Source organism: Clytia hemisphaerica, unplaced genomic scaffold, assembly GCF_902728285.1.
Source record: "Clytia hemisphaerica strain Z4C2 unplaced genomic scaffold, Clytia hemisphaerica genome assembly, whole genome shotgun sequence".
NCBI lineage: Eukaryota > Metazoa > Cnidaria > Hydrozoa > Leptothecata > Clytiidae > Clytia > Clytia hemisphaerica.
In genome coordinates, this window is record NW_027104287.1 from 544,830 (window position 1) to 566,175 (window position 21,346).

Below are 21,346 nucleotides of genomic sequence, written 5' to 3' on the forward strand. Positions count from 1 at the left end.
ATGAGATTTCATTATTATTGAAAAAATATGAAAATAGAGGAACACGAAGAAGACGAGAGATAAAACTTATCAGAGAATAAAGAAGAAGAAAAAATAATAATAAATGAAATAAAAAAAACGAACAAAGTGAAAATATTATATCTCATGAAAAGGCAGGTGAAGTAGAAAGAGGAAAAAGTTGGACAACATTGAAGATTGAAGATATGTTGAAAAAAACGTAAATTTAAACGAAGATATGGAATCTTATAAACAAAAGAATCTTTTATGACGTCATAAGTTTGCATTGAAAAATTGATGTTTTATTATTTGCGAATGAAAATTTTAATGAAAAAGAAAAAAATGTGTGGTCGTGTTTTTTCAATGATGGAAAAGATAAAAACGTCGAAGTTGAAAATATGTCTCTTTAAATTTATATTGTTTTCTTTTTTTCGCTTTCAAATTCTACTTCGCAAATAAGAGGGAAAAGCAAAGAAAGTTAGTTTCACAGCGTGTGAACAAAAGAAACAAAGGAAAATGCCTTTAAAAGGAAAAATAAATAAACTGTGTACACTGTAAACACGAAATGAAAAACACAAAAGAAAACTAATTAAGAAAAATTTAAAAGCACGGGTATCATTTAAACAACATTAAAGACATATTTTTGCTTTCAATTTAAATTCAATTCTTTTTTGCCGACACTTTTTAGAAAACAAAATATATTCTTTTAATATTGTTGTTTGAAGTGACACTTTCTTTAATGAATATCTGTTTTGTTTTCGTTAGTATTTTTCCTACGTGTGTATGATTATTCTTGTATTTATTTCAAATGCCTATTTTCAGCAAATCTTAAGAACAAAGGAATAAAGAACAGTCCCACTTTTAGACCTTTTTTTCAGAAATGATAAACAAAAACATTGATTTTGTTTTTTTAGCCAATGAGAACATAAACAAGAACAAAAAATAGGAAAAGCAAGTCAATTTTACTGGTCTTTTAAAGTGTTTACACTCCTTCTCTTTATCTTTAAAGCAAACAACCAAGTAAATACCAATGTAGAAAAAAACATTGAAAATATATATTATAGTCGAGACCATATTACGTATTGAACAGTAGTGTGTGTACTGTATAATGTATGATACAAATTTCAAGTGAGAGACCAACAAACCAAACATTATGGAAACTCGCAAAGCTCTTACACATCACATCTCGTATCTTTATTACACAAAATTTGATATATAACTCTTCTTTAAAAAAACCTTTCAGTGTTTTCTTCTCATACAGCCCATCTCATCTTTCTCTCATAAAAAACTTTTTTTTTCACATCAACTTATGAACACGATAACATATAAAGATAAAAGTTTGGAAAAGATTCACATCACAAGCCAAAAGTTCAATTTCCACTCTCATGAAAATCCAGCACACAGAGAGAAATATAATAATAAACGTTTGCCAACCTTGAATAATACAATACAAAAGAGATAATCATATAGAAGCATATATATCTAACCAAGATGTGAGAGTTATTCTTCTGTAAGGTCATAATCAGCTTTTTGCGCATGCGTCAAAACAGCAAGTTCAATGCACTTTATGAGCACTAATGTTCAACAAAATATCGTTTCTTCGTTCGAAAAAAAATTGTGCCGAAGTTGTGTTTTGTTATTGTTCGTCACACAAAAGAAACAGATTTTTTATCTCTCATTAAATTCTTGTTTCTTTTTTTTCGCAATATGTTTTGAGGACACACCCACTTTCTTCATTTTCAGTGGACGTGTGACCGAACCATAGAGTGATGATACACTTTTTATAAGAACCACTAAACTTTTGATGAGGCTCGGCTGTTCTTATTTTTTTGGCATTTTGAGCCTCAACTTGATCTTATTCTGTTCTTATTTATATGATGAAATTGAGTTATTTAGGCTTTATACCCAATTTTTACTACTTTGCCCCCTAAATTGCTTGAAATTTAGCAATTCCAGGTTATCAGCATTGTTCTTACATTGCTCTTATTTTTTGGCAATTTTGAGCGTTATGGTTCTTATTAAAAAAAGTGTATTGCAGTTAATTTTAGATTTGTTGTAGGATTTTTTAATATTTCGAGCCTACTTTGTCATTTATTCAGTTCTTGATTACCGGTAGCTTTTCAACTTTATATTCTAGGGCTCAAAAGTAATTGTTTTGGGATTATTTGGAAATTTTGAGTATTTTTTTTATTCTTACAAAAAGTAGTGTATGCATTTGATAAACAAAAGAAATTCTTCACCGCATAAACTGCTCCCAGTTCAGTTCACTCATTCTTCGTCCTTTCCACTCCTTCGACCGTCCCATCTATTTCTTCAACAACAGAAAATCGTCAACTCTAAATATACCCAATAATATCGGAATGAGGTTACTCTTTTTTTAGAACAAAAAACCTTTTCAACAATAGTATAACTCAGCAACAACAAAAAGCTACCATCTTTGCTTCGAAGAAAACCAAAACATCAATCTGTAATAGACGTCACAAAACTTCCACAAGTAACCACAAAAAATATATTATAGAAGAGAAAGGGAAAAGAAGCTAGTTCTAAAAAACATAACAAAGCACATCCATATATGTATCATACGATACAAAAATAGAGTCATGTCACATACACACTCTGTTCAAGATCAAGTGTCACTTTAAACTTCATTTTCAAAACATCACGTCAAAATTCAATACAAAAACCTTATTAATCCCTTTCCTGTGACTAAGAAAAAGGTTGATTCTTTACCTATTCATGCAGGGCATGTAATACACAGACCCTTTCTGTGTACTCTGTGTATTGTCATTTTTCTTAAAATTCAATCAAAAGATCACCACTTTGGAGACATGTTTCCATCACGAAACTATTTAATGTTTTGGCTTTTTTTTGTAGAAAATAGAGACACATTTTGTTGTCAATCTTCTTTCACGCAAAGCTTGTTCGAAAATCTGATTATTTTAACCTGCTGTTACATGAGACTGTACTGTAGAAATTTTATAACAAAAGTAGAACAACGACACGTGAAATCAACATTATTGTCAAGTAACCGGATTGCGAGAATGCAACCAGTTCAGTTGGTTTAGGTTTTATAACCACAGGAAATTTTTTTGATTCCCTAGGCTATGGAAATGTATATTTCCAGATCTGAAAATCTAGATTTTTCCCTAACCAATCCCTAACTAGGGAAGGTGCAACAGCTCCCTAGTTATGGAAACGAAATTTCCCGATCTTATGACTACCTAGGGATGTTAAATTTCCCTATTATTGAAAAGTGCTTTTCTTGAGCGAACCCCAATAAAACCCCATAGGGTTACCCATATTCACGAATTAAATCCTGATTTATAGAAAGCTGGTAAAATAATAAAATGTATTCGATCATTCTGTGAGCATTGGTTCGATAGCTCTCATTCGTTCTGACATGTACTTGCGCTACTTTGAGAATCCCGGCACTTTTGTCACAACAGTGGAGCTGCACTAGAGAGCCAACTTAATGACCTCAAACCCGTCTCACCGATCCACTGAACCCTTGCGACGCAAGTCCATTGCGATCGAATGAGGCCGCCCTGGCGGGGCCCCTCACCTTTAGCGTTGTGTTACACACTGATCGAATACACCCTTATAATGGTTTGCTTTACATACGACTCAAACACTTTTGAGTGAAAGATCACTTGTGGTTTTTTCTCACGCATGCGTAATACAAGTTAGGGAAATCAATTTTCCCTAACCTAAAAAAAATTTCCCGAACTTAGGCGCTAATTTCTGACAGTTTAAAATTTTTGATTGAATTGTCTTATTTGAAGGTTTGAAAAATAAGTTCTGATTTAATTTATTTTTTAAAGGATACACTCAAATTAAAGAGTTTGGGAAATCGAATTTCCCAATCTGGGACATTTTATTTCCCTAATTCAAGAAATCACATTTCCCGATCCAGAGAAAGAAAAGAATAAAGCAAGGAAGGTCACAATTCGTGATATTTCCTTTCCCTAGCTTGTAGGTAGAAAGTAATCATTTCCAAAACTCGTGATCTCTCTTTTCCCGACTCATCCATAATCAGTTTAGAAAAACTTGGGATTTTTAATTTCCCGATGCAATTCTGAATGGGCAACCTAGAATGTTAAAAATATTAGTTTTCCACATGTGGAAATCCGTTTTCATTAACACATTGGTAATACACTTCCAGCATGGGAAAATAGGTTTCCCTAGTTTCCTTACTTTCCCGAACTTTAAATTCTAGACTAATGTGATCGAATAAAAAACCACATCTGAAAATGAACAATCCCTAGGCTAGGGAATCAATAATTTTTTCCTGTGAACCTTAATAAACAATGTTGTTAGCGTTTGGCGTTGCTCTTACAAAATTCCCTGCTCTAATAAAAAATAATATTTTTGGATCTAGAGTGAAGAAAAGTGCAATCCGCTTATACGTTTTTTATAAGAACACATAGAATGTATATAAGCAATCAACAATAACGCTGAAGGAAACATTTATTTCATTGAGAACTCAACAATATGCAATTTTTTGGGAAATAAAACTAAAGCACTCACCAAATGCTGAAATTAAGCACATTCTAAAGTCAAACAACTCAAAAAGATTTTTCCAAACTCTTATCAAATAGTGAACTATCGGGAAAAATGAAACATTCATCAGTAGCTTTTATAAAAGAATGATACTTCATTTTAATTACATAATGATACCCCACTGATCTATAGGAGAATAACAAAACAACAGAACAATAGATATTATTACCGGCAATTACTGGTCCAATTATTAGAGATAATTACTTGATCATCAACAAAACACATGCCAATACTTGCCAAATCTCTTGTTTCTTAGTGATCTTCTTTTGAAGGGGAACTAGCGTTTAGATTCTAACATTCTTATAGAAAGAGTTTAAACTTTGTCATAAATTTTCAAAAAGAAACATTGAACCTTTTTTCTAAAGTTGACAATGTTCTTATCAGAAGTCACCAATTTGGACATCGCTGAGACCAGAGAGCTTTCAATAATTCAAAAAATCATTTGTGTTAAAAACAAGATTTCTACTTACAACCCAATCAGATGCTTGCTATAATTTTCTTATAAAAAGAATGATGCATGAGACAACCCACCCGTACTCATTAAATTATAGCATACAATAAGTTCTTATCCTAATTGCGTAATGAGGAGTAGGAAAGCATAATATCGATTCACTGGTCTTCCTTTGTGAAAATTTATTCGCACGTTCTTGATCTTAAATCAAATTTGTTATGGTTAATTAATTTACTTTACGAATACTTACAACGATTGTTAATTATGAATAGTCACACTTTTAAATTAGATTCATTGTCAGTATAGATAGATATTTTACCATTATTACCTTCAATGCATCCTGAATTTAATTCTGTAAATTAGCCATATAAAAAAGTAACGATCTCATCACTTAGGCTTGAGCTGAGAAAAATTGTTAGAAATTCTTTATTAAAGTTTTTTTATAAGAACGATTACAGTGGTCTCAAAAAGGTCGAACAAAAGGATAATTTAAGGATAACTAACACTTTCCAGTCTGTAAGGGCTCGAGGGCTGAACTTTAAGTAAAAAATTGGATTAAAATTAGATTTTTTTAGTTAAATCAGATTTGACGTGATAAAAAGTATTGTCAGAATTTGACCTAAAAATAAGAGTCGAGCTGAAAAATTGCCAGAAAATACAAATTTGCTCTTACGAAAAAAAGTATAAAAAGGTAATAGTAACGACTGCTGCTCAATCGAATTGTATCATCATCAACTCTTTCACAGACCACACCAATTAAAAACAAGAATCGACACGACATCCTTAATATGCGATCAAAAAAAGAGGCTAATCATTCTATGACGCGTTTTTGTAATTGAAAAAAGAGCGACAAACGAGGGAGCGACGTCATTTTTGTTAAGTATGCGGTGACGTCGGTGTTTGTTTAGACTGACATGTCGTCAATCATTGAATTATCGGTTGTTATGTACCATATTCTCCCCTTTTTACATAGGAACATAGAATCTCGTTGCTAACTCTTCTTAAAGTTTAATGAATTTATATTGTGTCCAGCGTGACAGATTGTCGCTTGATTTTTTATAATTTGAAATTATAAGATAGTGCTTGCTTTGAATTCATAACTCTTTTCATGGTACGCAATCTTAATTTCATGACCACACAACGTTTACCTAACGTTCACAACGTCCATATAACGTTATTTGAACGTTGAAACAACGTTGTATGCCAGCCGGGGAACGAACGATGACTCGTCAACATCTTCAATAAGAAATACAACCATGCGAAAGTAAGTAACCAATTAAAGGTTTTGCTTTTTAAATAGAAGTGATATCGTTTGCTTACTCATCAATTTAAATTCACAAAATTTTTCACATTGGATTGACACGGATGTGGAGCAAGATTACGGTCAGAAAGAGGAAAAGAAAAACATTTTTTTGCTTATATAAGCACAATATAACAATAGCAAGGCACTGTCCTGATATGAAGTATGTGTCTGATATGAAACGGGAACACTTAAAATTATGTAAAAATAAAACCTTTAAGGTTACGCGGCATATTAAAGTTGAAAGAATTGGTCATATTATTTTGGGTACTTGGATTTTCAATAAGGAGAATCTTGAAAGTCGTTTTATAGGATGTAAAAATTTTAACAATGTTATAACTTAAAACCTTAAAACCTGTCGAATCACACTTGGTAATCTAATTAGCAAGATAGATAAGATATTTAACGGTTGATAATTAAAAACGCTGATCGCTCTTTAATTGAGTTGGAAGACTAGCAAAAATTCTTCATGATTATCTTGAATTTATCATTGAAGTTTTGAGTCATCTCTAAGGTGTTGGAAAGGGTTAATGAGGTCTCACATTTTAAACAGGGATAGGTCAACCGAAGGGGCAGTAGAACACCCTCTTCTCACAGACCCACTGGGACCCATTCCGATCGAGAAAAGTGACCAAAATATCGTCCCCAGTGGGAAATTATACTCTAATTTTTGTCCCCACTGGAAATAATCAAATAAACCAAAATATTATGCTTATTTTCCCACCTCCACTGAATTTTCTGACTTAAAAACAATGGATTTTAAATCCCCATCCATAGAAAATATGGGAATATCGATCCGATCGAGTCTGTTATTTTTAGCCCCCCCCCCCCATTGGATGAAAAAATTATACCAGGTATGTGAGAAGGGGATGTACTACAAGCATTTCAGGTGTGGTGTGGGGCTAATTTCAATGGGAATAATAATCAATGGGAATTTTAGCCCCCGCTTTATAACGCTATTAAGGCTCTCGTTGTCTAATTAGTTTTTATTCACTAGATTTTGTTACCCTGAATATCTTCAAGGACAATATAATTCTTTGCACATCGATTTTTTGAAAAAAATTAATCTATTCGGATGAAATCCTACGTGACACAATTTTAATCATCAAAAAGCTGTCTGTATTATCCTGAAACACGAAACTCTTATTTCTTTCACAGGATGTTGATATTGCTTTCAGCCGCAGCGTGCTCAATAAGGAAGAGGGCGACCAAATAAACAGGTAATCGTTAATTGAAAGCGCTGCTAATACATTATTAAATGTTCATTCTTTCTTTTTAAGAATAACTATACACTTTCTTTTATAAGAACAATTTTATAAGAACAATGAGGCTCAAAAATGCCAAAAAATAAGAACAATTTAAGAACAGTGGAGAGGCTAAAGTTAGAGAGTTATAGCAAAAAGAATCACTGGTTTCTAAAATCTTAAATCTTAAAATAGTAAAGTAAATAGCCAAAACTTGTTTTTTACCTTAGAAAAAATAAGAACAAAATAAGAACAATTCAAGGCTCAAAGTGCCAAAAAAATAAGAACAGCCGAGCCTCAGCAAAAATTTACTGGTTCTTATAAAAAAAGTGTATATAAGAACAATGAGGCTTAAAAAAGTTAATGATTTAGAACAACCCTCAACCTGAAATGGCTCAATTCTAGGTAAATTTAACTGGTTAAAGTATTTCCTAAATTAAGAAAAAAAACAGTCATGCCCTAAAAGTAAAAACCCAAAGTTTGAGGCTGAAAATGTTAAAAATCAGAACAGCCGAGCGTCAACAACAGGGGGCGCGGCTCCACTTTGGGCCGTGATTTACTTGTCAAAAGTAGTAAATTTTCTTTTTACTTTGAAAAAATGTGGTCGGGCCAAGGCCAAGAATTTATTGATTCTTACAAAAAGAATTATTGTGTTTGTTTTCAGCTTATTTGCTTTCGGTCATTGTATTTATACAATACAGAGGGGTACTAGTACAGAGGGACTTTGAAGCCTCTTGATTTATACAAAAAATATATAGATATATACAAAAAAGAAATTTATAGGTCTTAGACAGTAGCCCGTTGGAGTGAAACAGCAAAAAAAAGCGTTAGTACCGTTGTCATGATTGAAGCATTATCGTTAAAATGACAAGCAAAACAAAGATAAGTGTACACTCACTAAAAGCGTAAGTACTTTAGATGATGTTCACGTTGAAAAGAATCTTCCTTATAAACGAAGTACCAATTAAATTATTGATAACATCAATTTCAGCATGTTATTGATTGAAAAAACAAAAGGAGGTCTAATTGAAGTCGAAAATAATCGAAAAGAAAGCATGGTTTCATGTGAAATAGTTAATTAATTTCAAATGGTTAAGAAATGAAAGGAAACGATTAAACATTGTAATTAGGATGACTACCATTGCTAATTAAAAAAGTCAGTCCGCACTCGAATTTAACTTGCCTGCTTTACGCTGTAACTATATCAACTAAATTACAAGTTAAACGGACTATAATCAAGACAGCTGAAACCCCCTAATAAACGTTTTGGTCGAAACTTGTTTATAGACGACTTTCGAAGCTGTTTTGTTAGTTTTAGAGATCGCAATTAGCAACATTTACTTGTCTTTATACTGGTATCGTATCTTAAGACATAAAATTGTTCCAAATTTTCTATTAAGAAGCTTTGTCATATTGTGGGTAACGATTGCACCTCTACCTTAAATTTAGAAAAAAAATGGTCTAAAATTCTTTCTACAAAAGCTGAATTAGAACAATGGAATTAAAACCGCCCTTGCCCGCCTCGTAACAATTCGTCATCGAGTTGAGAATTTGAAGTGGCTGCTTCATACCATTATTCGAATCTCAATCCCGCAAATGTTAAATTCCGTTAAAAAATGTGCCTTACCGTTGTACTCAAAATTATTTAGCAATTCCATTATTTAGCTGAGACAGGGGTGTAGTTTTCTAACACTACAAACCAGTGCATGCCAATCGAAGAATTTCATTGTTAATCAAAGTGATTGGTCGAATTGATCGATGTTCATTGAAGTTTGTCATTGATCAAATTAATCAGAATCAATCTAAAAATTTCATTTTCCGATTTATCGATTTTATCAACTATTTCATTTCGATTGACTTTATTTCGATGGCTTTCAAAGAAAACTTTGAATTGAATAAGAGTCGCAAATAACCATCAATGAATGTACCAACAATTCTAGAAATTCATCAATGTATAAGCTACCGAAATAATACAAAAATTCTAATATGTGTTTTTCTACCATCATACGACACATCAAACTTCTTTCGTAAGATTATAACCAAATTTCATAATGTCAAAACACCGGATCTCTCTCCTCTTTTTGCCGTGATGATATAAAACAGTTCACTTAGAAAAAGATTCAGATTTCATAATAAAACACTTACTCCTATTTCATCACCACTTTTCAGATTTTGTCATCCCATACTATCCTTTCTTCATCCAGTAACTAACCAGTAATAACTTTATTGCCCTTTCAACCTTTCAAAAGAGATTTTAGGCCTTTGTTACTGGCTAACCACTATCCACTGGATTTTATCAAGAAGAAGATTATTTGATATTGAAAACATTTTCAATCAAAAGCGTTTAGTGAGGATTTCATGTTTCATATGAAATTGGAAACGACTTTCACGTGACTATTGCCGCTGGTAAACGTAAAAATAAATTAAAGCTTTACGACTGCAGTCGAATGCAACTCTCTTTTCTTATAGCTGTCTACTTAAACAGTCGGGACCACTACATGGAAAAGGCAACTACCTTTTCGGTCAAAAATTAGTCGGCCCTAAGTGACTAGATTATGGCTTGGGGACTAAAATTAGGACCGACTAAAAATTTGGGCTGACTAAAAATTTGGGCCAAATTAAAAGTTTATAATTAAACTTTCCTCAAACAAATTTTTTTGAATACCACCTCATTACGTCCGCTACAATTCATTATTTCGGGTATTCATTATATATTAGTCGGCCCTTAGTGACTAAATCTTGACGAAGTATAACTAAATTAGGGCCGACTAATAATTAAGACCGACTAAGATTAAGGCCGACTAAGATTAAGGCCGACTAAGTTTTGGCCGAAATTTTCCCTGGTGGTGAGGGCGTAACTCCTTTCCTGGATATTTCCTACCTACCATGCTCTAGCTCTACCTTTGTGCTACGAATCGCTTTTTTGCCGCTTATAAACTGATGTCCTATGAAGGGGTGCTGAGTACAAGCCATGCTTTGAAATGCTGATAGTGAAAGATATTCTAAGATAATCGAAAGTAACACTCAGGCGGAGCGAAAACAAAACCAGATTAAGATTATTTGTTAAGGAAAATTTTCAGAGAAAAGGGATTTTAAAATACATAGAAGAGCAATATTCCCGAAAAAGAGGAAAAGTAAAACACCCCTGTCTCACAGCCCAGGTGAAACTTTTTCTTACAGCGGATCTGGAAATCTAGAAGATCGAATTGATTGATTTCACGGTAAAGTACTTCTTACATACTATGAAGATATGAATAATACTATTCGGAAATATAAATTATACAGAATTTTCTGCACAGTCCTATTATATGAACCTGTTTTCTTCGAAGCGAACCATTACCGAGAAGTTTTACAAAACTGCAAATATTTTTAATGAAAATCTCATCATTTTTTCTTCATACACGTATAATTTATCACATGAATTATATACCCCCTGATAAAATTTTGATATTCACTCAATCAATTGTTAACAAGCATTCAAACCAGGGGGTACCAGTATCTCTTTAAATATATTTGATACAAATTCTTAAACACCGCAGGATGCAGTATTCAGTAAACAATATTTATCACGAAAAAGAAAATTCATTTCGTGTCGCCTGCTCATTTCTCTTCGCAAAAAATATATATAAATCATTCAAAAAGAATCTCAAAAATCAACATTCATCATTTATCTACAAAAATGAAGTCTTTCATAAACTGTCAAACAAATTTATGGTTTTCATCAATACTCATAACACCAGGGTAAATGAGTCAAACTTCTCGAAAAAAATACAAGTTAGCTATATTATATAGCAGCTAGATTCACCATAAAAACATTTAGGTAACCAATGGAAAATTCTCTTTTTAGTATAGAAAACAACTCTGCCATGACTTAGTGTTGTCATGTAAATACCACACGAATCAATTCATAAACCAAATCCCATATTCAGGCAGATGACTACTTCATATATAAAGAATCTTTTTTTTGATATAATCATACTATTCATTTCAAAATGTCTTTGACAACCCCTTAAGAGTGAAAATTGGTTATTATAAGAAACCGCATTCGCAACCTTTTTTATTAGAACTTATTGAAAACAAGTCGAGAACAAGTTGAGCCTCAAAAGAAGTTTTTCATAATGAAAAGAGAATGAAGAACAGAGAATTTATCAGAGAATTTAGAAAAGACCTACTGCAGGATAACGTATATTTGCTTGAGGTTAACTAATACCCTTAAAAACAGCTCTAAAGTCGTGTCATCTTGTCTCAATCTACCTTAATACTCAATAATCCTACTTGAAACACCCCAGATCATAAATTACATAAAACAGGGTCAAGAGTGAGCTCTGTTTCAAAGTGAGTTTCTCTTGAAGATAATATTTCCTGTCCATACTTTAAAACAATAAAAGCATATTAGCAATTGAACCAGTCATCCTGCAACTCAGTATTCTATCCTTCCCTTTTTATATACCTGTCAATAACTTTGTCGCAATAAGAAAGATTTCAAACCGTCTTTAGAGATGTATTTAACCTGCAAAATAATGTTGTAACTATGGGATGAGCAATTTTCGATTCAAATGATGACGGAGGAAACCTTTTTCGGAAATCCGTTTACATTTAATAAATCCATTATCCTACAGCTGATTACTTTTTTGCTACGATAAAAAGATTTCCTATCTATAAAATGTCTTCTGATAAACATTCTGGTAATCATTAAATTGCAAACCGTACGGTTTTGAGACGAGTATAGCCTGTTAAAATCGTTTAAATTATCTGGTAAGAAATGGTATAAACAATCGAAACAGGAAAATCTTTGCTCTAGATCTACTCAGCCCCCGGGGGGGGGGGCACTCCAGGTAAGTGACCTACCGGACGTGCGGCCCTTAAGCGTAGGTTTTTTGGACTTTGGAAAGTGCACTGCAAGGGTTGATTTGTGAGCAAGTGGGAAAAGGTGCACTGAAAGGGTGTAAAATTTGAGAAAATACCAAATTTTGAGGTAGAATTTGAGAAATTTCAAAAGATTTTGCCCTGAAAAGGGCAAAAAAATTCCAAAAATTGCACTATAAGGGTCGATTTTCAGCCAAATTTTTCCTGCACTGTAAGGGTCCGATTTTAGAGACCTGATTTTTTGGCCGAACGTACGGTCGTTTTCAAAATCGAGTTCCCCCCCGGGACTCAGCCAAACTTCTATGAGTTTTCTACGAACTATAAAACAAGCCTTCTTTAGCTCGGATTTTCCAGCCTCATTAGAAAGAATATGCTCTCTTTTTTAAGAGCAGAAAAATGAGGCTCAAAAAACGCCAAAAAATAACAACAATCCTTTAGTCTGGATTTCGTGAAATTTGATAAAATTTAAGGTAAAATCATTGAGTAAAATTGATGATATAAAATCAACTCAATTTTCAATAGGATAAGAACAAATTTAAGCTCGTCAAAGTATTGAAAATTTAGATACCGCCGATCCTGAACAAAAAAATTCAGATATGATAACTTCATCTCTAGTTGTAACTTCCGTTTATTATGCTTTACCATTGCAATAACATTCATATTTTCATTTTCAGGTCGTCTCATTTTTAGCCTGTACCAAACTCTTCTTCACTGAAAAGAACCACTGCACATGGCAATATTTTTAAAAAGCAAAAATCGCCTGTTGGTGATCGGGGTGGTACAGGCTTTAATTTCACTGAGAAAATAATTCTTTAGATCATAAAGTAAATCTTGCATCTTTGTAACAACAAAAAGAAACAAGAAGCCCAAGGGCATGAAGGCCCAGCATTAAAAGTTTTGTTTCTAAATAAGAGTGAAATCGTTTGCTTACTCATCAATTTTAATTTACAAGCTTTTTTATATTGAATTGGCACGAATGTGGAGCAAGATTGGTCAGAAAGAGGAAGAGAAAAACATTTTTTGTCTATATTAGCACATGATATTAGCACAACTGATATGAAACATGTGTCTGATTATGTAAATATAAAACTTTTGAAAAATCTTTAACAAACATGTGTTAAAGCTCTAAAGGGAGCAAAAACAAATGATAAAAAGTAAAATTAAAAAGAAACCAGCCTCGAAAAATTTCCCTGCAACCAGAGCGGCTGCAGCCTCAGCAGCACCCCAAAAATGCAAAATTTGTATATAAAAATGTCCATAAAAACTGAACAATTTAGAGTTATTGGCTGAAATTTTGTACAGTAACTCACTTTCAGATGCAGATCATAATTCAGTAAGTGTTTTTCCCAAACTGAGGCTATTTCAAGATGGTGCCTGGCAGGGTGGCGACGATAAGCCCTTTCAACCGTTTTGGACTGAAATGGCTGCAACATGGAGAATGCTCAAAATGCCTTGCGACAACTTTTTCAAAACAGTAGATTTGAGCCCGGTTTGAACCACCAAAGTTATTTGTCAGTGATTCTGAGCCCGGCATGTGCTACCAAGCCGCTGCAAAAATTTGAAATTACAAACGCCTACCCTTACCATGAGATCGGGTAACTTGTATCAGTGGAGGCTAACATGCATAGCCCTCAAATGACTGACCAATTAAAGCAGCAAAATTTAAAAACAAATGTACTACACAGCTTCGCTCGCAGCTCTACTCTACCATTTTAGTTTTGATTTAACTTTGTATTTTAAGGACCAGACAGGTCATTCATTGAGGCTATGCATGTTAGCCTCCACTGATGTAAGTTACCAGACTTCACGGTATATTGAACAAAAAATTTACAGTGGAAAATTCAAATTTATCGCTGTCCTCACTTACTAAAATAATAAATCTGAACTTGCGTTTTCTCTCGTGACCGTTGAAAGAATTGGTTTTGTTTTCAACTGTCGAACTTTGTTGAATGGAATTATTGTCGAATTTGTCAAACATTTCTTGTTGTCAAACTTTGTTGAACAGAGTTTTGGTCGAATTTGTTGAACATTTCCTGTTTTCAAAGTTTGTCGAACTTAATCGAATACTCACAATTTTAGTGCAGCAACCTTTGAAAAGTTTGATTATTAATTATGTCTGGTATAAACTAAAAAAACTGAGCATGATCGAGACTCCTTTAAAAAAGCTCAACAAATTTAAAATTTGACCATAATTTTATCCAGAAAAAGTATCAAAATACCTAAGAATACAAATAAAGGCTAATCTAGTCAACCTCTTGCTGTTTGAATAAATTTTTTTGTCGAATAAAAAGCCTGAAAACATTTCGCACACGTTAAGTTATAATTATTCTGATAAAATGGCTGATTCCTCTTAATCATCAAGGAGATAGCAAGAGAGTAGTAAACATTACATAGGAGAACATACCTGTAATAATCTGGTTGGTGTTTGAACCTTCATTTTGAACAATAATGAGAAAACATCGATGAAAAAATCAAGCAAAATCAGTGTAAAAAATACAACTTTCAAAATAGTCTTTTAAAGCTTTTAGGTCAATAAGTATGAGCATCCACTTCTGTGGGTGCAAGTCAGAGCTACACTTAACTAATTGAAAAACATTTGAAACAGTAAACTTTCCTTTATAAGTCTCAAGATCCATAAAGAAATCAAAACATTGACCGACAACCAAAACGTGGATCTCAGGCGCCATCTTGGATTCGATTCGGAGCATATAAACCCACGGCTGCAGTAGAATCGATATTCTTTACATCATGCAACCTAAGACAACCCGAGCAAATCGATTAAATTTTATGCGAATGCCCCCGATTGAATCGCACAAGAAAAGCAACCAGGCACGGACAGGAATGAGAGAGGACAGAAAAACAGAACACGGCACGGACTGCGGACAGACAGGACAGACGGAAAGTTCCTCTTGAAAGGCCCATTTGCTAGCGCTGGGCCAATAAAAAACTTGAAGATGAATCTTCGTTTCGTTTCTAAGTACGTCAACGCCATCTTTTTCTTTCAAAATTTACAAAAAGTAAATATTTTACTTTGGTTTCAAAAAAAAGATCTTCAACAAATGAATGAACGATATCGAAAAAATTGCGCCAACACACATGCCCACTGTTGACTTCGAAAAAGATTTGTGTTAGATAGCCTGTTCTCTAGGGTATTCCAAGTCAGTAAAAGGTTTGACGTGACGATTTGGGATACAAACTGTAGTCGTATGAAAAAGGGTGTGAGTGTTGTGCTGTTGGACCATTTTTAGGACCAAATTTGGAATGTTTGAGACGGTTAATGACTTTTTAGTCCCATTCATGGTCAGTCAGCCTCTAAATTATTCAAATAAAGGATAGAGTGTGATACATGCCTGTATCATTGGGAGTACCCCCTCCCTACTGGCCGAAAAATCATCTCCGATGAGACGAATAACCTTAAACTCGTCCTCGTTGAGAAATCCCATGATAATCTTTTTCCATTACAAACGAACTTAAAACGTCACTCACAACCCCATCTAATCTTATTGGCCTTTTTCAGCTGACAACAAAAGATGTTATTTCCCGATTAAGATTTTTAGGGATATGTTTATCCCACTGGAGTGAATACTTTTTACCCATGTATTGAAACAAGGGCGATCTTAGAAATGAAGTGATCAAAATGCAGTTTTCAGATATAAAAAGTTAGCAATCATCGTACCTCTAACACGCTTAAAAGGACTCCATCTAGCATCTCTTGAATTAATCCAATGGAAAACTTTGAAACTGACATTTATGAAAACACATACCATATTTTTGTCCTAGAGTTAAATTTTGTAGACTAGCAGCTCAGATTTCTTTTTTTTTGTGTCATTCAACTTCAATAAAACTTTATATATATTTCCCGCTGATGGTGCAAGATTACGTGAAAACATTCTCGTACTATCTGATTCTACTTTCTATGTTATGAGTAGTCAAAAGAGTTCAAATGTGCTTAGCAAGCATAATTTTAATAGAGGAATTCAACGAAAAAAAGGACACGTATACTATAACTAGCAACATCGAGCAATAATTAGGATAACATAAAACTGGAATGTTCTGTGCAACACTACCTGTAATAAGCTAACAGAAGTAAATCTAGTATGAGAAATGTTGCTCTCTGGAGATATTCTTTGCATTAAAAAAAACATAAATTAGGAACATGCTCGGCGGAACAACCGTAAAGGTGGGGAGGCTGAAGGCTCAAAATGAGATAAAACTCTCATTTGCTATAAAGTGGAGTGACTGAAGTCTCCCCAGTCTCCCCGCTTCCGCCGGGCCTGAAGAAAAGCATGGAATTTTCAAATCGAAATTTTAATATAGCCAAAGCGAAACAAGAATAATGAATCATTTCTTTAAGTTTAACGAGGCCCCCCCAGCGGACCCTCAATTCACGCAATCACGCAATTTTTTTTCGAAATTCACGCATTCACGCAAATTTTCCTCGAGTTTCACGCAATAATCCGATTTAAAAGAAAATCGGGAAATTTTCGGGAAAATCGGGGAAACATTGGAAAATCGGGAAAACAACCAATAATTAGTGGAAAAAAGGGAAAATTCACGTATTCACGCACAAAATAGCCCAGATCCACGCATTCACGCAATCAAAAAGTGGATTTTCACGTTCACGCAAGTTTTTTCGATTCACGCATTCACGCATTTTTTTTTCAATTTTCACGTATTCACGCAACCGAAAATGCCCATTCACGCATTCACGCAAACCGCTGGGGGGGCCCCTTTAACCGAGCTTCTGGCTCTTTTCAAAATTTCCCACTAACGATGACAGGGAATTTCATCAAAACCATCATTCCATTATTTCCTTGTTTCAAGTATCAAGACGAAAATTTTCCTGTTCATTCTTTGCTTTTGGTTTCTCCCTCAGAATGACTGTATGTCCATTAGACAAAAACAATGGCAGTATAAATTTTCCCTGATACATGGGTTCCATACATGCATTCTTACAGAAAATCTACATTCATTTATGGATCTATGTACACACCATTTTGACAAATACGAAATTTTCGTACACTCTCGCTGAACAATATTTTTCTCTCAATCACTCACGTACATGCTCAGTAAAATGAGACAACAACAAAATCACACAAGAAAGAGCATTATGTCAGAAAAGCCTGTTGCATATATCAGTTACTAAATTAAGGTTTCTTGCAAAACTGTGTCTTATCAGTGACATCAATAAAATTTTACAATGTGTGTTGCTGAGATTAAGTTTTTAATAGTATTTCATATTAAAGTCTTGTTTTAATTCATGAGAATCGCCTCAGTTGTTTTCTCTCATAACTTTGATTCCTCATGATTTTTTGGACACAGCTGATATGACATTGTAGAATATTAAGCTGTCATTTTTACTTAAAATGTCAAACCAAAAACCTGGAAGAGTAATCATGTAATGACTTGTTGTTACCAAAAAGTTTAAAAACGTCAAAAGTTCGGTTTCGGTTTAAAGCCTTAAAATTTTTTTTTTCAGTATTTTTAGTGTAATTCGGGTGTAATTCCCAAAGAAAACGTTTTAGAGTATACAAAGCCTTAAAATCAGCCTTACGTTCTCACAACTTTGTCTGTCAGGGCCAATATTTAAGTGGAGCCCCCCCCCCCCCGGCCTAAAAAAAGGGACCCTGACTAGCGCCACGTACCCGTACCCAATTTTGCCTAAGTGCCTCCTCCCCGGACTCCTCTCTGGCCAGCAATGACAGTTACCTTGTCCAAAGGATAAATAAAATATAGCTCCAAAATATCACATTTTATATCTTTCAAGTCAAACTGTCATTGCAATGTTTTGTGACAGGGACCAGAGGTCAACCTGATATTCCTTCTCTATTTTCACCAATAAGCAAATCAGTCAATCCACACAAGTCAATCAGCAGTCAAATTAAAAGCATGCAGTCGAATTGTTGGATTGATTACCTCACTATAATCCAATCAATCAATCGATAATGATAAATGATTGTAATATTCGAATCTCACAGTCTGCTCATACATAACTTAATTCTATTTCGACTAAAATAGAAATTAAATTGCATTCAAAAACCAACCAATGCACAATAGTTAAAACCCCGCTCAGAATTTTAGCTTTTCATTTTCCAAATTGAAAGAAGAACAAAAGAATAAAGTAACAAATCATACAGAAGTGAAAGTTTAAATGGTCGAAAGAATGCAAAACAAAAAGAACATGCTATTCTAATTGTCTTTTGATCTTCCGAAAGCGCAAAAACAATAACATTGTATAGAGCCTGGTTTTTGCAAAGTAGCTGGTTGGCAAGGCATTGATGTGTCCAGATCTAGAAGGCTCTCACAATAGTCTATGGGCGGTGGAGCGTACGGGACTAACAAACCGACCAGAAAAAGGGTCGACACCGTCACACCGACTTTGCCCACCCCCTATTTGGACTAGCCATTAGCAATTTATGTATTACACTTGAAGTGTTAGTAGAATAATTGAAGCTCGGCTTTTCTTACCCAACACCTCCGTACCACACTGACCCCGTGGACATTTCGCCTACTGTAAAAATTGGCCGAACAGACTTCCACGGGAGAAAGATTCTTTGAAATTTTAACTCCACAGGGAAAGTGCTCAATGCTTATCCCCGTTGGGAATTGAATCATAAAAAGTGCACTCCAAAACCCATTTGAACTTCGATAGAAACTTTCAACTCCCTTGTGGGAAATAATTCCACTTACAGGGGACAGGGCCATTCCCACTATCTTGTTCTAATACACCCCCTTCTCGCGTTCTCACAGACCCGGTAGAATTTCATCCAGTGGGGATGAAAATAACAGACTGAAACTCGATGGGGATGGATATTCCCAAATTCTTTATGGCTGGGGATTTTACTTCTTTGTTTTCAAGTCAGAAAATACAGTGGGGATGGGAAAAATAGCATAATGTTTTGCAGTGAGGATTGGCTCATTTGATTATTATCAGTGGGGACAAAAATTGGAGAATAATTTCCCACCGGGACGATATTTTGGACAATTTTTCCAGTGGGATGGGTTCCTAGTGGGTCTGTGAGAAGGGGTGTTCTATTTTTTTTAAGGCAAAAATAAGGTATTCTTTGCTACTTTGACCCTTAAGTTGCTTGGATTTCAGCCTTGAGAAACCAAAGTGTGTATGTATCTTTTCTGCTCAATCTGCTCGACCTCATATATTTAAAAAAACTTGAAATCGCTACACACTACAAGGGCTTCAGAACTAAAGACGACTGGTTAAAGATTAAATAGCGACCATCTTGAGAAAAGAGGATTAGTCTTTGGTAGAGACCAGCATGAAATGTACCGTGTTACTATACTATATCATTATTTCAAATCATCTTATTGTGAGGAAATTTAACAATATAACCCTTCAATGTTATTTTCATTACACAATATCAGATTTTTTAATAAGAATATTCATGAAATTGACCAAAAATATGCTAATAATATATCATTAGAATGCCATTTCTAGAGAATATCTTTTCACAGTACATCAGAGTGTAAATTGCCAATTATCCCCAGTATAGCCCAGTACTTTCACAAAAAATTACCCAAACAGAATATCCATTAAAATGGGAAAACACCATTCTTGTAAAAAGTGTGTATACACGCTTTTTTTATAAGAATACACTTTATAAGAAAAATTAAGAATATCCTAAGAATATCACCATCATGGAATTGTGCTCCTCAAGCTAAGAATGTCATTTTTAGAGCATTTTCAACTAAAAATTGTCAATTACCCCCAAGCAAGGCTCACTCCTTTCACAAATATGCCATTTTATGCTTGAGACGTATGTAATAAATGTTAAATCTAGCAATCAGGATCCTAACCTAAGAATGCTTTAAGAATATTTTAGGATGATTTTCTTAAAAAAGTTAAGAATATCCATGATGAAATGGAGTTACACCATTCTTGTAAAAAATGTGTGTATTTTAGCAACTTCCAGCTTCACTGTGAGCGATACTAAAAAATTATCCAAATACATAATATGGAATGCTATGAAAACTAGTCATATTCTTAGCATTATTCTTAATTTTTTAGGCATCTTTATCATGGACATTCTTAAAAAGTGTATTGTTATAAAAAAAGCGTGTAAAGGCATCCAATATTTACAAAAATACGCCAAATTAATTTATCCAATACCTTGGTTGTTAGCATGGTATTTACGAAGCATATAATGGTCTTTTTTTAATAAAGAACATTTTCTTAAGAAAAATACACAAAAATGTCAAAAATGAACAGATTAAGAAGCGATGCTACCGTTTGATTCACACTAAAACACAGGACGTTATACAAACCTATAATGTATCGTTGTAATTATTTTCACTGTATAATATTGAGGATCCATTATCTCTCTTGTCGATCAAGCATTTTAAATTCTAAAAATTTGATTTTTTTTCCAAGCAACTCCCAATGCGAAGAATCCAAGTCTATCCAATCTTAAATTTTTACTTCTATACTCTCTTTCATCTGAAGGTCTTCCACAATATTACCATAGTGCGATCTTTTCCATTTGGAGATTATATTATAATATTCAGCATTGGTTGAGAAAACAGAGCATTAACACTATTTGAATTCATGTTTAATAAAAAACGTGCATCGACCACCTTTATTTCTTTACAAAAAGTTCTTCTTCTATACATTCTTCATTCCATATTTATAAACCATTCAAAAATTCTGCGTTGTTTTTCTCTTGCAAATTTTCCACGAGAAAAGATTCAGTTAGAATTTTGCTTTTTTATTCTTCTTCATTTTCTTAAAATTCTTCCGCGTTTTCAATCCGTATTCTAATTCTATGCGACACGCGAATTGAATCAAAAAATGTATTTGAATACATTTCAAACAAAATAGCTCAGTTATTCGTGAAAAATAACTAAGATTAAGATGCTGATGAATATTTCGCTAAGATTTTCTTTGCTTCCCAAGCTGCGTTCAATCGAATTTTC